Source organism: Colias eurytheme, chromosome 9 (assembly GCF_061535395.1).
Source record: "Colias eurytheme isolate Ceu_HAF_F1 chromosome 9, ilColEury1 Martin Lab GWU primary, whole genome shotgun sequence".
Taxonomy (NCBI): Eukaryota; Metazoa; Arthropoda; class Insecta; order Lepidoptera; family Pieridae; genus Colias; species Colias eurytheme.
This window is the reverse complement of record NC_142988.1, coordinates 2,862,425-2,877,973: the sequence shown is the minus strand read 5'-3', so window position 1 is coordinate 2,877,973 and position 15,549 is coordinate 2,862,425. Positions and strand designations below refer to the sequence as shown.

General features: G+C 32.5%; 1 protein-coding gene across 1 annotated transcript in view; it reads right to left on the bottom strand.

Moving 5' to 3' along the window:
- Positions 1-13,511, bottom strand: part of LOC149905676 (rho GTPase-activating protein 23-like) — a 311,247-nt gene extending 297,736 nt beyond the window's left edge. Inside the window, exon 1 of the mRNA XM_090105041.1 lies at positions 13,107-13,511. The gene's annotated coding sequence lies outside the window, so the exon portion shown is untranslated. The remainder of the gene's footprint in view (positions 1-13,106) is intronic.
- Between the last annotated feature and the right edge of the window lie 2,038 nt (positions 13,512-15,549).

The window sequence follows — 15,549 nt, the reverse complement described above, 5'->3', positions numbered from 1 at the left end:
TACCAAAGTAATTGGTTGGGAGCAAGAAACGGATCGCGGAGTGCCGTAAGCGAAAATTATCTACATTACATATATAACCAAAGGTAGTTCAGAGAAAAAGAGGATCACGCGAAACTTTCCTTTCACCTTCTTGGAATGTAACTCGCTAATTACGGCGTTCATCGTTCTCGTATTACAGCCGGCCGGGTTTTGGCGGATCCGTATGACCTAAGCGTTACTAACACGCGCATAACATATTCGTATCATTGCATTGGTTTATTCATATCAATAATATTTCGCTTCGCTCCACTGATTCTATTGTATTACCGAAATTCTTGCTAACATTTTTACGTCATTGTGTTGGAAATATGTGCGCACATGACAGTATGTTTGTAATAGGAGTATAATCTTTCTCTTTGTTACAATATACCCCAAGTATATGATTTCCTCCAAGAATTCGACATCAGCCTGTTTTTGTGCAAGTCGCAAGACAATTAAGTCGTATTTATTATACATGTAATCTATGTAGTTAACATTCATAGCAAGGTTTTAATTGACTCTTGGCTCGACAAAACGATGTTTATTTAGCCATAATTAAATCGGAACTTTGACAAGATTTATTTGCAGCGAATTAGCTTAGCCCAGTCTGACTGGTTAAAGCGGAAATCTAGGCGGTTGCTTAATGAACCGCATCCTTACTTGTCGCGACACTCGACAGCATCAACTTATTTAGGCAACGTAACCTCATTCGCTAGCAGTAAAACATTTTAATGATGACTACATTTCACATAAATATGGCGGAATTTAAGTGCTTTTAGAGTTTTAATGCCATTTTAGCTGACTGAATGCTGATCTAAATTGTAATACGGTTTTTGTTTAAACATTTTTACGGATTCAACAATCTGGTATTCGTCACTGACGTGTTAAAATTTATATAAGTCCGTTGTTTTATATCATAGGACGTTATCCAAACAGGTTTTGACTGAAGTTAAATTATCCGAATCCATCTAAACATCAAATCTCGTGACTTAATACATTCATTGAATTAAAAATACATTGCGACCGGACATAAGACAATAAGTGACGATAAATAAAATGTATATTTTATAGCATACGTTGTATACGTAAGGAAGTAGCTTTTAAAGTGGTCCACTTTTTTCCAGTAGGTCACTCCATACTCTTTGTATTAGTCAATCACGACGGACACGACATCGTGATTAATCCCAGTCGGTCTAGATAGTTCAATCATTATCTAGATCTTGCCCATTAAAGAGAAAACTTGCGCTTGCGATCTGTCGTGACATGTATGATTGAGACATTTATATACCAATTATTTATTATATACGAATTAATAATTTATCTAAACGGAATACCATAGATAGAAGAATAGAGATATCATTCGAGTGTCAGACGCCGTTACTCCACCATTTAAGAATCAGTTATTAATTATTATAAGACTTACGTTAAGTGAATACCGATCTACACCATCCCAGGAATCAAATCATTATGACTTCAATATAACTGTATCGTTAATACGTATCACAACCTAGTTCACTTCTAACTTCATTAAAATTTTAAAACGAATACCGCCCTATTTGTCTAAATTAGGTAAAAACTAACAAGGTGCGAAACGAGAAAACACCAGTAAAGCAAGTCAACTAAGGCTAAATTGAGATTGGCTGCATCCATTATTCGAGTCAACATTAATGCATCCAGCTGGCAATCTTGAGTGGCTTTTAAATTGATAAAGCTAGTGAAAACCACGGCTTTCAGAACAAAATCTGATAGGTTCGCCATTATAGCTTTCTAGCGAACCGGCTTATTGCCAATTCTGTCGGATTTTTAACGAGGCTGCAATGCTGTTGTTCTGTTTGTTTTGTCGCAGATTGATCGAGTCTATAGCGTAAATTGGAATTGTAAAGGGCAATTTAATTTTGATATGTTACCAAACTCCATTGCAGAGCAATATTATATACGTGACGATGATCTACACTAATATTATAAAGAGGAAAACTTTGTTTGTTTGTTTGTTTGTTTGTTTGATTGTAATGAATAGGCTCATAAACTACTGGACCGATTTTAAAAATTCTTTCACCATTCGAAAGCTACATTATCCACGAGTAACATAGGCTAGGTTTTATCCCGGAAATCCCACGGTAACGGGAACTATGCGGGTTTTTCTTTGAAAACGCGGGCGAAGCCGCAGGCGGAAAGCTAGTATAATAATAAAACTGTTTCTAGAAGAAAACTATTAAAGATAATATTGTCTGGATCCCTTATTTTATCTCTATTATCATTAAAAAGCAGTACCTATGTAATTTGTGTTTTAGCATAGACATTTTAATGTGATACGATTAATAGTAACTAATATTAAATAAGATAAAAGGTGATTGATAACATAGATTACACCTTAATATAATGGAATTCTTATTTGAAATTAATTACTTAATTAATTATTCATTCGTCTAGATCTAGAAGACACTATTCGCTAAATCATATGACGTAAATAATAATTTATTTTAATTGATCAATTTTAACCTACTTGCAAAACACTTTTATTTACATAATCGTTGTAATATCACTGAACGCTCTAAAAAAGTTAAAAATAAACAATTCCACTATCAGTATTAAGAAATAATACTCATAATATCTAATTAATTAAGGAACTGTTTTTAAACTTAATTTTCGACTCAAAAACTTACCATGGGCGATGTTTTCTTTCTTGAATTAATGTGTACTGTATACAGTATATTACGTACATTGAGGAGACTGAGGTTTCTCAGTTTAAAAACTGCTAACAAATATTCTTCTATGGACAGAACTTCCACAGCTTTATAAAACTCACTAAAGAAAATATTTAAATATTAACATTTAGTTATTGCTAATCTCGGTACCTACCTATTACTAGAACTGGTATTTAAAACTAGGTAATTCTTATTTAAGGTGATTGCAACGATCTGTTCCCAGCCAATATCCCGCTAGATGGCGCTGAATTCTACATTTCTAGTTTATTTGAGTTTTTGCGTAATTGGAATAGTCATCAAACCTAGGAATAGTCATGGCGGTTACTGAATATTATATTTTATTGAAATATGTTATATCATTGCCTTAAAATCCACCCAATTCGGTAAAATTATGCGTTTTAACATCTGTCATTGCATACAGGGTCGTTTACACACACAGACGTATACAAAAATGATAAAGATTTAACTCTAGATGGCGTGAATGTAAAGCGCGTCACACACGGTGAAGATACTACCTATAATATTTTATCTAATCTAGTAATATTTTATATTACAGTATCTTAAGGTATCCGGTATCAGCGTTCTGACCATCATTTTTCTTTTTTCGCTGTAGAACCGCCATCCTGTTACAAATGACCCACAAAGGAGAATGACCACGGGTGGTATCGGTAAAATTTTAGTTGTGCCACGTATTCGTTATATTGTTAATTCCTATTTGTATTTATAATGATCATATGTATCAATATTAAGTCTTAATTAAACCGGATAAATTGAAATAATAGTAAAAGTAAAAGTTTTTCTTTTGAAACATGTATGACTACGTATGGAATCGGTAAAATACTAGTTGTGTCACGTGTTCGTGATATTGTTAATTCCTATTTGTATTTATAATGATCATATTTATCACTATTAAGTTGTAATTATACCGAATAAATAGAAATAAAAGTAAAAGTTTTGTTTTGACACATACCTATATCTATCTCTCTTGCAAACGTCATATGTCATAGTTTCTATTTGAAATGTCAAATGAATGTGTTCGACGCATTGTTCGATGTTATTTTGAAATAATGTTTAAATTACGATTTACTTTTCACATTTGTCTTGTAAATTAAAATATTACCTATGTAATAAATGTAAAACTTAACGTTCATCGTTAGTTTAAACTCGATTAAGTAGTTTTTTGAAGTGTTGAATAAAACTATTGTTTTATTTTTATTGTCGCGAACTGCGGCTTATTTACATAAAAACTTTAATCATATCTAAAAGTACTAACATCAAGCTTTAAATTGAGCTATATTTCATCTTGACACAATAAGTTTGATTGCGATACCAAGTGCCATAGTCACTTGGGCAATCTCCTGTGGTTTTCATTTTTCTGTATGGGTAGACAAAACTTCAAAACGCCACCTGCTACGGTTTATATTATTATGAACGATTAGCTTTCCGCCCGCATTTTCAAAAAAAAAACCCGTATAGTTCCCGTTCCCGTGGGGTTTCCGGGATAAAACCTATTCAATGTGTCCAAGTTACGTTCTATATGTGTGCTAAATTTCATTGTAATCGGTTCAGTAGTATTTGCGTGAAACACACACATACACATCCTCACAAACTTTCGCATTAGTAGGAAGTAGGATTGTTATAAAAATAAAAGTTATATTTGTTGGCGTAAACTATTTTATTGTAATTTTGGGAAATAAATAATGTCAAAATTGATTACCTACAATAAAACGCAGTTTTATTTTATTACCTACATTACACTATTGTTTTTTTTTTATCAAAACATGTATTTGAAGTAGCAAATATGATATTATGCTGATCCAAGCATTTTCACTCAAAACTAATATCACTAATGATTTGTAAAAGTAAATTATTTCAAAATACATTTTATAACCAACAAGTAAGAATAATTATTCATACAACAACAAATCAAAAACACTATTTACTATGGAAAAAAAACCAGGAAGGTGAAAAACATATTTACGATTTCGATGCACTCGACTTTTAGTAAAATAATAGGTAAAAATATTATTATGGTTTTGATCACAGACATATCTGTGGTTTTGATTTTAGCTACTAGTATCAGAAAGCTGCGTGTTCAATGCACGTCGGGGTCCCACAACTGTGGAGGAAGGAAGGTAGAATACCTCCATCGAATAAGTGAAGTTTCTCGACATACTCGATTTGCCGGCCGGCCTCAATGAAGATTGTCCGAAAGTTGTATATGTGCTCTGTAACGAAAAAATTTCGCTAGCGCGATTCAGAGTGAGGTGTCGTACAATATACCTAATGAAGTTTTTCATCTTTTTATTTTACTGCAAATACAAAATAAAAATTAAACAATGGTAATGTAAATTCTAAACAAACTACCACCAAAATACAATTAGAACAAAAATCATTTGACTTGTTTATTTCACCCAGAGGCCAGAGGCGGCTCGTGACAAAATTGTATAGGTGTTCACTTGAAATAAAACAACGAAAATACAATAGCGTTCGGGATGATTTATTACAAAAAAATGAGCACCACATTTTATAAATGTCTATAACACTAAAAATTACAAAGTACAGGCTATTTCAAAACGAATTCAATGACTAGGTATCAATAATTAGTAAATCACCGAATTTGCATTCGCGAGCGTAGGTATCCATAGTGTTTGTCACTGACGGTCACTGACCTCTATAACTTATAGTTATAGAGGTCAGTGGTGTTTGTTGTGTAAACATGTATGTATTTGAGTAGTTAGTAGCATATTATATTCTGAATTTCTGATCCATGCCTATTCACTCAAAACTAATAACACTAATGATTTGTAACAGTAAATTATTTCAATAGGTAGGTATTTGAACATTTCCCAACAAGACGTAAGAATAATTATTCGTAGGTATACAAGATACAATAACAAATCTAATACACTATTTATTATTTTATTATTTACTAGCGGTCCGCCCCGGCTTCGCCCGTGGTACATGTTTACGTTTTCTCTCCATAAGAAGTAATAGCTAGAGAGCTAGCGCAAAGCTACCTGTATGTATTTGACCAGACCTGGATTTTTGTGTGTTGATTCCCCTATACCTACTATACATGAGATGAGGAGTCACTAAGCCCAGAGTGGTGGACGGGGCGCGCGCTTAGGTAAGACAGGTGGAAATTTTTGGCGAACTTTGAAACCATTTGACCACGTCTGCCATTTTGATATTTGAAAATAGATTATTATTACTATCGGAAAATAACAATGGCAGACCATTATCACGCGGATAACATTCTGGCAGACACTTATGAAAGTGCTGAAAAAAATACAATTTTGAAAGTATTTGACCAGATCTGCCATTCATATATTTTATTTATTAGGGTCTTAAAAACTTATTTTCGAAACGGCAGACATTTTCATTGCGTACAGACTTCAGCAGACAACAAAACTTTACAGACTTCAGCAGTCAACAAGACTTAGCTTCTACATGGTCAGATGTATATATGTATTACGTTCCCTGACCTTACATCAATGATTTACTTTATTAATGTTTTTATGGTCATTTACATTTAATTTTGAAAACTATGGAATAAAATTTATAAATTTGATGATACAAAACTAAATATACATTTGTAAAGAATCTCAAATATAAAGTTGTGTTGCAAATAACAAATCATCATTTAAATATTTAGTTTATTTCTTTATTTAAGAAACAATTAACAATTACAAAACAACATAAAAAAACACGCATGCATTTGTTGAAATGTTCATTCATCATCACTATCGTATGGCGTTGTGTGACTCGTCTTCATAATCCATTGAATCGGATTCTGTAAAAGTAAAACGTAAATTATATAATAAAAGAAATGAGTCATTATAAACTTACCTAGTAAGGCAATGCCTTTGATGTCGCACGATGCCGCCGCGCCGCCAGTGTAGGTACTTCTGCTGCTACATGAAAATATGCTAGGGTTGCAACAAATGGGAAATAAAACAATTGTGATTATTACTATTATGATGTAATCATTTATTCATATTATGTACATTCAAAACAATTGCTATTATTAAATCTGATGTAATTATTTTTTCATAAATATATAATTATTATTAATTACATAATATATTGCACTGTGAAATATTTACGTATCACTTTATTTTTGATGTTCTTAATTGTCTTTTATAAAATTTAAGTGACGCATTCGCATTGGGATCAACAATCCGATAAGAAAAGAATGGAGACAACATATACATAGCTTTGATTTCAATTCTACAGATACAAAATATACAATCTATCTAAAATGATACAACGGATGTTTCCTGCGTTTTCTCGTCAAAATACCGAAACAACGTAATTATTGTATAGTAGTTGGGCGTGAAAGTAAAAAAACAAATGAAAAGTGTTTTCCATATGATTATTTATTAAATTTACGCGATTAAGAATAATTTCAACGATACAATTTAGTAACCGAGAATTCAGAGGATTAAAGAAAATACCTGCCTGATCATTTTATCAAACTCTAAAAGAATTATGGTTATTTCGCATCACTCGGTTTATTAGTTTGGTAATAATTATTAAAGGTAGTTACAACCCTAGCCATTGAGTCGAACGGTAGGCAACACAATATCGACTTTGTGCGGGTACATATGGTACATTTCTTCTTGCTGTGAAGCGTAATTATTATTATTAAGATTTTTTAGGCTATTTTGAATCAGCTGTTCTAATTTAATTCTAGAAATTTATTAAAACGTGATTTTTTTAAAAGTATATTATGAGTTTATAAATACCTCAACCAATAGTTATTGTGTCCTATCCTCATTTCTTTATATCTTGGTAGTTAACTAAAGTGTTAAATTTACATAACCTCAACAACAACATTTACACTGCCACTGCACTAAAACTAAACTAACTAGCTCTCTAGCTATAAGAACCATCCTCGTACTTCAAGGGATATAATAAAAAAAGAATTATCGAAATCGGTTCAGCCGTTCTCGAGTTATGCGCTTACCAACACATTTTGCGATTCATTTTTATATTAGACTAGCGGTCCGCCCCGGCTTCGCCCGTGGTACATGTTTACGTTTTCTCTACATAAGAACCATCCTCGTACTTCAAGGAATATAATAAAAAAAGAATTATCGAAATCGGTTCAGCCGTTCTCGAGTTATGCGCTTACCAACACATTTTGCGATTCATTTATATATATATACTAGCGGTCCGCCCCGGCTTCGCCCGTGGTACATAATATTTACGTTTTCTCTACATAAAAACCATCCTCGTACTTCAAGGAATATAATAAAAAAAGAATGATCGAAATCGGTTCAGCCGTTCTCGAGTTATGCGCTTACCAACACATTTTGCGATTCATTTTTATATATAAGAAGAAGAAGATAAGATTATGTGAAAATAACCAGGAAGGTGAAAAACATATTTACGAAAACATAGTAACATAATATGGCTGTCGCTACAATAATTATATTTCAATTTTATCTTTTTATACCTAGTAGAACTGGCCGACGAATAAAAAAAATCGTATTGGAATAAATACAATAAATTACGGAACAAAAAAAGGATTGTAACTGAATTAGGTATGTTTGTTTCTGGGCGCACCGTTTTCGACGACGCGACGCGCGACGTAAGCGTATAGGTATAGGTACCTACTTTGCTAAAACAAACTAATAAAATTGTGTGTCTGTCTGAAAATTCGGAAAAGCATATTTTGCAAGTTTGTAATTACTTTGATAGTTTACCGATTTATAATAATTGTAATTGTAATTGTATAATATATAATTTGCAATGTGGTGAAATTTCATAAAAATCACGGGCCAATTTTTTGTTTTGAATCCCACCGAAAATATAATTGCGTTATTAGAATAATTAATTACTATACCTACCCACGATCAATTATTACAATATAGTCTCAAATGCATACTAGAGAAATATTGCAATTTGATTCAATTAAAATGCATAGCATACAAAAATAAATTCACAACACAAGAAATTCCGCGCGCAAATCATAGCGCGTGTCAATGAAATCAAGAATGTTTTATATCAAGCCGACGCGGACGACGACGCGACGACGAACAAAAGTACCTACGACGGACGACCACGCTTCGAGTTGCCAAACAACATGAGTAATAAATTGTTTACAAAAAAAACAAGTTTTCCATTTTTCTGTATGAGTAGACAGAACTTCAAAACGCCACCTGCTACGGTTTATATTATGAACGATTGTTATAAAAATAAAAGTTATATTTGTTGGTGTAAACTATTTTATTGATCAATAATTTTGGAATTTAAAATTGTCAACATTGATTACAATAAAACGCAGTTTTATTTTATTACACTATTGTTTTTTTTATCAAAACATGTATTTGAAGTACCATATAATATTATGCTGATCCAAGCATTTTCACTCAAAACTTATATCACTAATGATTTGTAAAAGTAAATTATTTCAATATAATTATTATTATTCCTACCTACAACAACAAACCTAAAACACTATTTACTATGGGAAAATAACCAGGAAGGTGAAAAACATATTATTATTTACGATTTCGACGCACTCGACTTTTAGTAAAATATAGTAGGTAAACATAATATTATGGTTTTGATTTTTGCTACTAGTATAAGAAAACTGCGTGTTCAAACTACTTGTTTGTCTGTCTGAAAATTCGGAAGTACTTTGGTAGTTTACCGATTTATAATAATATTGTATATATCGTTGTTTAAAAAATATTCAAACACAATAAAATATGATATACTGATTTATCACTGGTTTCAGTGATGAACTGATGAGTCAATTATAGCCACTATACTTTCGTCATACGTGTGTATGATTGATGTGATTTGCAACGTGGTGATATTTCAGAAAAATCACGGGTCAAATTGTCCCACCGAAAATATAACTGCGTTATAAGAATAACTATACCTACGATAAATTATACATAATACAGTATAGTCTCAAATGCATACTAGTGAAATATTTTATTTGAATCAATAAAATAAAAAAAAAAATAAAAAATAATAATAATACAAAAATAAATTCACAACACAAGAAAATCCGCGCGCAAATCATAGCGCGTGACAATGAAATCAAGAACTTTCGAGCCGACGCGGACGACGAAGGAGCCTAACAAAAGTACCTACAATCATAGGCGGCTCGTGACAAAATTGTATGGCCGTGTTCACTTGAAATAAAACAACGAAAATAGGTACCTACAATAGCGTTAGCAGTACAAAAAAAATGAGCACCACATTATAAATGTCTATTTATACACTAAAAATTATAGAGTATTTCAAAACGAATTCAATTATTATTTAGCAATAATTAGAAAATCCCCGAATTTGCATTCGTGATCGTATTCATAGTGTTTGTCTACACTAATATTATAAAGAGGAAAACTTTGTTTGTTTGTTTGATTGTAATGAATAGGCTCATAAACTACTGGACATTTTACCAATGTTTGCAAGTTTGTGATTACTTTGATAGTTTACCGATTTATAATAATTGTATACTTATATCATTGTTTAAAAATATTCAAACACAATATGATATAGGTACTGATTTATCACTGGTTTCAGTGATGAACTGATGAGTCAATGTTAGCCACAATACTAATCACTTTCGTCATACATGTGTATGAACTATGATTGATGTGATTTGCAATGTGGTGAAATTTCATAAAAATCACGGGCCAATTTTTTGTTTTGAATCCCACCGAAAATACATATATTACTAATTGGGTTATTAGAATAATTAATTACTATACCCACGATCAATTATTACAATTTACAATATAGTCTCAAATGCATACTAGAGAAACATTGCAATTTGAATCAATTAAAATGCATAGCATACAAAAATAAATTCACAACACAAGAAATTCCGCGCGCAAATCATAGCGCGTGTCAATGAAATCAAGAATGTAATTTTATATCAAGCCGACGAGCGACGACGCCGAACTAAAGTACCTACAGTACCATTTACCTTCAGTGTACAATACAGTTTACAGACCTACAACGGACGAACAATAATGAGTAATAAATAAAAAAAAACATAGTTTCTAAGGTCATTAGTTTTATTTTATTTTATTGTTATTTTCTTTGAACGATTGGAAATGAAATTACTCAATTTTTACACAGAACTTTGATTTATTAGAATTATGCTCATTATGCATAAGATAACGAACGCGAATGCACGACATCTAGCGCGTCAATGTCTAAACATCGCCTTTCGTTTAGACATTGACGCTAGACATGCGCAAAACAGTACGTCAAATAGTAATGCAACATCACGCATCTCTTCCACGGAAGTGATATTACTCCGTAACATCACACATTACCCGATCGATTTTTAATGAAATGATGACATTAATAATATTATAATGTTTATATCTGAGGTTTATATTATATTAATGGTGATATGTGAAGTATTACAGATCATATTGAAAAATAGCAATAATAACTGCAATACTTATTAGTTATTACATATCGTAAAATTACAATTTAAGTAAATATTTAAAAAATGTAGTTGATTTTCCGTCATACTTGGCCACGTACTTTATGTTGTTTGTTAATAATTATAATGAACGCAAGCAAATGTAAAACAAAATAAAAAAAAGTGAGTGATGCGAGTGATGTTTGTAACTGATGCGTAATGCGTGATGTTGCATTACGTGTCAAAGTGATGTTACTTTTGTACTATTACACGCATTACCTACCCATGTCTAATTGACGCGCTAGATCTGTAATAAGTATATAGTCTATGCGCTAGATGTCGTGCTTTATGTCGTGTTTCGCTTGGCAAAAGTCACGCACACTACTGTAGAAGTGTCAAATTTTTCCGGTATTTTACTGTTGTTTTTCTAAGTAAATATTGTAAATTATTGATTAAAAAGGTCGAACGCGCACACATTTCATTATAGAGAAGTGATAAAATGATTAGTTTTAAAGAAATAGTGTCTGTGTTAAGTGTTTAGAGGTAATCAAAAATGTATGGAGGGACGGTCGGAACATCAACCTTAACCTTAATGCCATTTTAGTTCAAACTTCGAATGTAAAGGTTGCCATTTTTAACGATAACACTTTTAATTTAAAAAAAATAATTCCCATGAAAAAAAAATTTTAATATTTCTGTATTTTTTGAAAAATTGTAGATAATATTATATAGCTAAACGCAACAAAACAGAATTATTTCTTAACAATTAAAAATGAAGGTTACATGCAAGTTGATAGTAGGTATTTCTTTTCATACCTAATTTCATTTCATTCTGGCCATTTACAAAAAAGAAAAAAAAACGTACCTAAATCGTTCTTTTTTCAAATTTTTATAGAACCGTTTATTGTAAGTATAATAACTGGTGAGTGGTGATCATTAGATTGTGAAATCATTAAAATCAAATCCATTTGTGAATATTTGCGACTTTCAAGCAATTATAATAGCCAGGTAGGTGTTAAATATCGCATGTATGCTAGCCCTTGTTTATTTATAGAAGATGCAGCTTTAGCGTTTAACAGGATGTATGACGTAATCAGTAATATATTGTGCATGCAGCAATTTCGTACAATAATACCATACATACTAGGTATCTCATGTTATTCAAAGCATGTAGGTATTTTCCTTCTATTGTAAATTTGGTAGGTAGGTACCTACAATGTAGTAAATAGCTACCTATGTTATCCAGTGCAATAGTACAACTATTCCACTGAAATTACCGAAATTCCAGGTAGATTAAATACTTGTTAGTTAGTAGGTTGTAGGTTAGTAGGTAGGTATATACATATCTATTTAATACAATTTTTGGCGGGAATTTCTCAATTTGTTATTGTTTCACTCAACTTTACGCTAATTCGGTATTTTTTTTGTTGAAATATTTTAAACATTGTGAAGTTTTATAATACTTACCTACCATCTCTTTTTGTGTGCATGTTTTCAAACGATGTAAGTTAAAATTCCGTGTCTTCATTTTACTTCAAATACTCGACATGCCGGTAGCAACTACGAGATTTAAAAACAAAAAATCTGTTTGGATAAGTAAGGTCGTGCCGTCGTTTACATTGTTTTTGGTTTAGCTTCTTTTTACCAATCATGAAGGTTGCATTCCCGTTCCCGCCGTATGGCCCGGCATGACTGCGCGCGCCTTGCACAATAACTTGTTGAATTTTAACGTATTCCGACTCACACAAAATTAAATGTGTACTTCCTTGACGTTTCTATATAACTTTTAATACAATTATTAAGTTTATTACAACAAACAAAAATTTATGCGCTCGTTTAAATCACGACATCGCTATGGCAAATTACCGGTCACGCAAATGTATTTCGATAGAAATGACCGTTGAGACAAACAACACGAATGTGGGCCACGAGATAATACGTATTATTATCATCAGAAAACTGATAAAATAACTAACCTGATGGCTCGGCGCTGTCGTTTATAATCCAAGCTGCATCTTAACCTCAAAAAGCACCTTAAACACAGTCACGAAACGAAGGTCACGGTTATGGTAACTTGCATAACACCACACAACCTTTACACCAGTTATAACGCATGGGATAAAAAACAATATACGACCGAGGATTACTGTTAATGCTGTTATCATAAACACACAAATGCACAGTTCGTTGCACGTTTATTTTTCAACAAGCGACACGAGTGTCCATTCGGGACTCCATCAGATCGCATATTTTGTTGTCCCGTATTAAAAACTAGCACCATTTAATACTTGTTGTCATAACTTTTATGCAGTTTACGATAAAACATGTCACAGCCGTGCACTGCACTCCGTCTGACACGACGAATATGGCCGATGAATTTGAACTACGCTTGCGTCGAGCAAAGGCAAGCCGTTTATCCAGGTAAGGAAAAAAAACGTTACGAACCCAATGCCATCTAGCGCACGACGCTTGAACTAAGTAAAGAATTGTGGCCGCGTTAACTTATCCGACCCAAGCCAAACTTTGATTATAGTACTTGAGTTACTTAAATGTTATAACAATAGATGGCGCAACCATCGTTTCGTAACATTATAAAAATTCATATAATAAAATGTTGCTTTTGCCTGTTAAAATATGTAATGTAAAAAACTGTACATGTTCTGGAAAGAAATAAAATAAATTATTAAATTATGCTGTAACTTTCGGGTATTTTAAATGAAATAAAACACTTACGTATTTTGATATTATTTTATCCACAGATTTTAACTTACTATTTAGTTTTATCATTTGTGTACGTAGTATTTGTGTTCTCTTTGATTTGTGTGTTTGACAGATACACAAGACGAAAAGTCCGCCACAGTTTCAGCGACCGCCAAAATCTACCCGCCATAATTGAAAAGGAAAATCCATACATAACCAAGTTAAAGCATTGCAATTTGCGTGTTCGGAAGTCATGAATTTCAAAATGTGTAAGTACATAGTTGATAATTTCTTTTGATTAAGTACCTAGATAATATTATATTATGAATTCAATCACAGGCACATTCTGGCACACAGGCTGTAATGTAAGTAATATCAAAAAGAAAATCATTTTTGTATAAATCCAAGAAATTTCTAAGTAAATAACGGTCAAAACAAGATAAGGACAAGATATTTTATGACATCGTGTTTTTTCGAAAATGGATAAGTCCATTGAAGTCATTGAAGTCAATCAGTGCACAGTTGTGTAACGTATTTGGGCTATTAGGTAGGTACTTATTAAATTTAAAATAGCCTTCAATCTGTGCCTTCAATTGACATCATTTTATATAAATACAGTGCGATAATGATTTCTCGTTTAGTGCCTCTGGATCGTTTATTGCTTCTGAATTTACTACACAATTCCTCAGAAGAGGATTCTGATTTTGAATTTGATGCACGTATGCTAGAGTGTACCTATATAAAATCTGCAGATGTTATATGCCGATATATTTGTATACGCAAATAACATCTGTCCATCTTTCGATATAATTATGTCAAAATACTCTAAGGTGCCGGTGCTGTAAGTCATCTGCGTAGTGCGTAGTGTGCGTTGCTCCTTCGGTTTAGTAAAGAGAGCGATATGGACAGATACGCGCTCAGAATTCAGATACAGATATATCTTACCGCATCTGCGTAGTGTGTGACCCGCTTTAGTGCCTCAATTTTAGATTCGTTTCTTTTTTGACACGTGTTATATTATACAACTACCGTATTATAATCGCGAAAGTATATATAAGAATGCTCAATGCATGGATGTATGATTTTTGCTCTTCTAAGTGAATTAGCGGATCGGATGACGGAATTAGATAAAAGATTTTCCAGTTTTCAATATCGAAAATTAAGTGTTCGTATCCGAATAAGGGGGGAGGGGGGTTAGGTTAGGTTCACACTCTCCGTCGCATCGGCGTCGGCTCGCAACCATCTTGTCAACCGTCAATGAGCACGCTAGTCACATTAATAGGACGAGCGTTATTATCTACTTTTTTTTATTGGAATTTTGATGGAAAGCTAAGATGTGGTCTAAGATCCTTCCCTAGAAGGTATCGGTTCACTCTTCGTTTTGTTCAATCTGCTAATTAGTTGGACGTTGAGTGACGCTTGTTATATCAACGTTCGGCCTAGTCATTCAATTGAATGTCCTCATTCAATAAACGCGCTAGTCGTTCAATCAAATAGCAAATTCAACCTGATGACGGCGACATCTTTACCATATTGAAAATATTATGTACCTATGTACTTACAAAATACCAATTTAGTCAAACATTGTATTTCTACTCGTATGAACAAGTCTCCAACTTGTTTGTGTGTGTATGAGATAATAACATTAACAGCCGTACAAATAAAAACTTGCTTATTCAAACCTTATGCAATGCATAGATATGATAAGAATAAATAAAG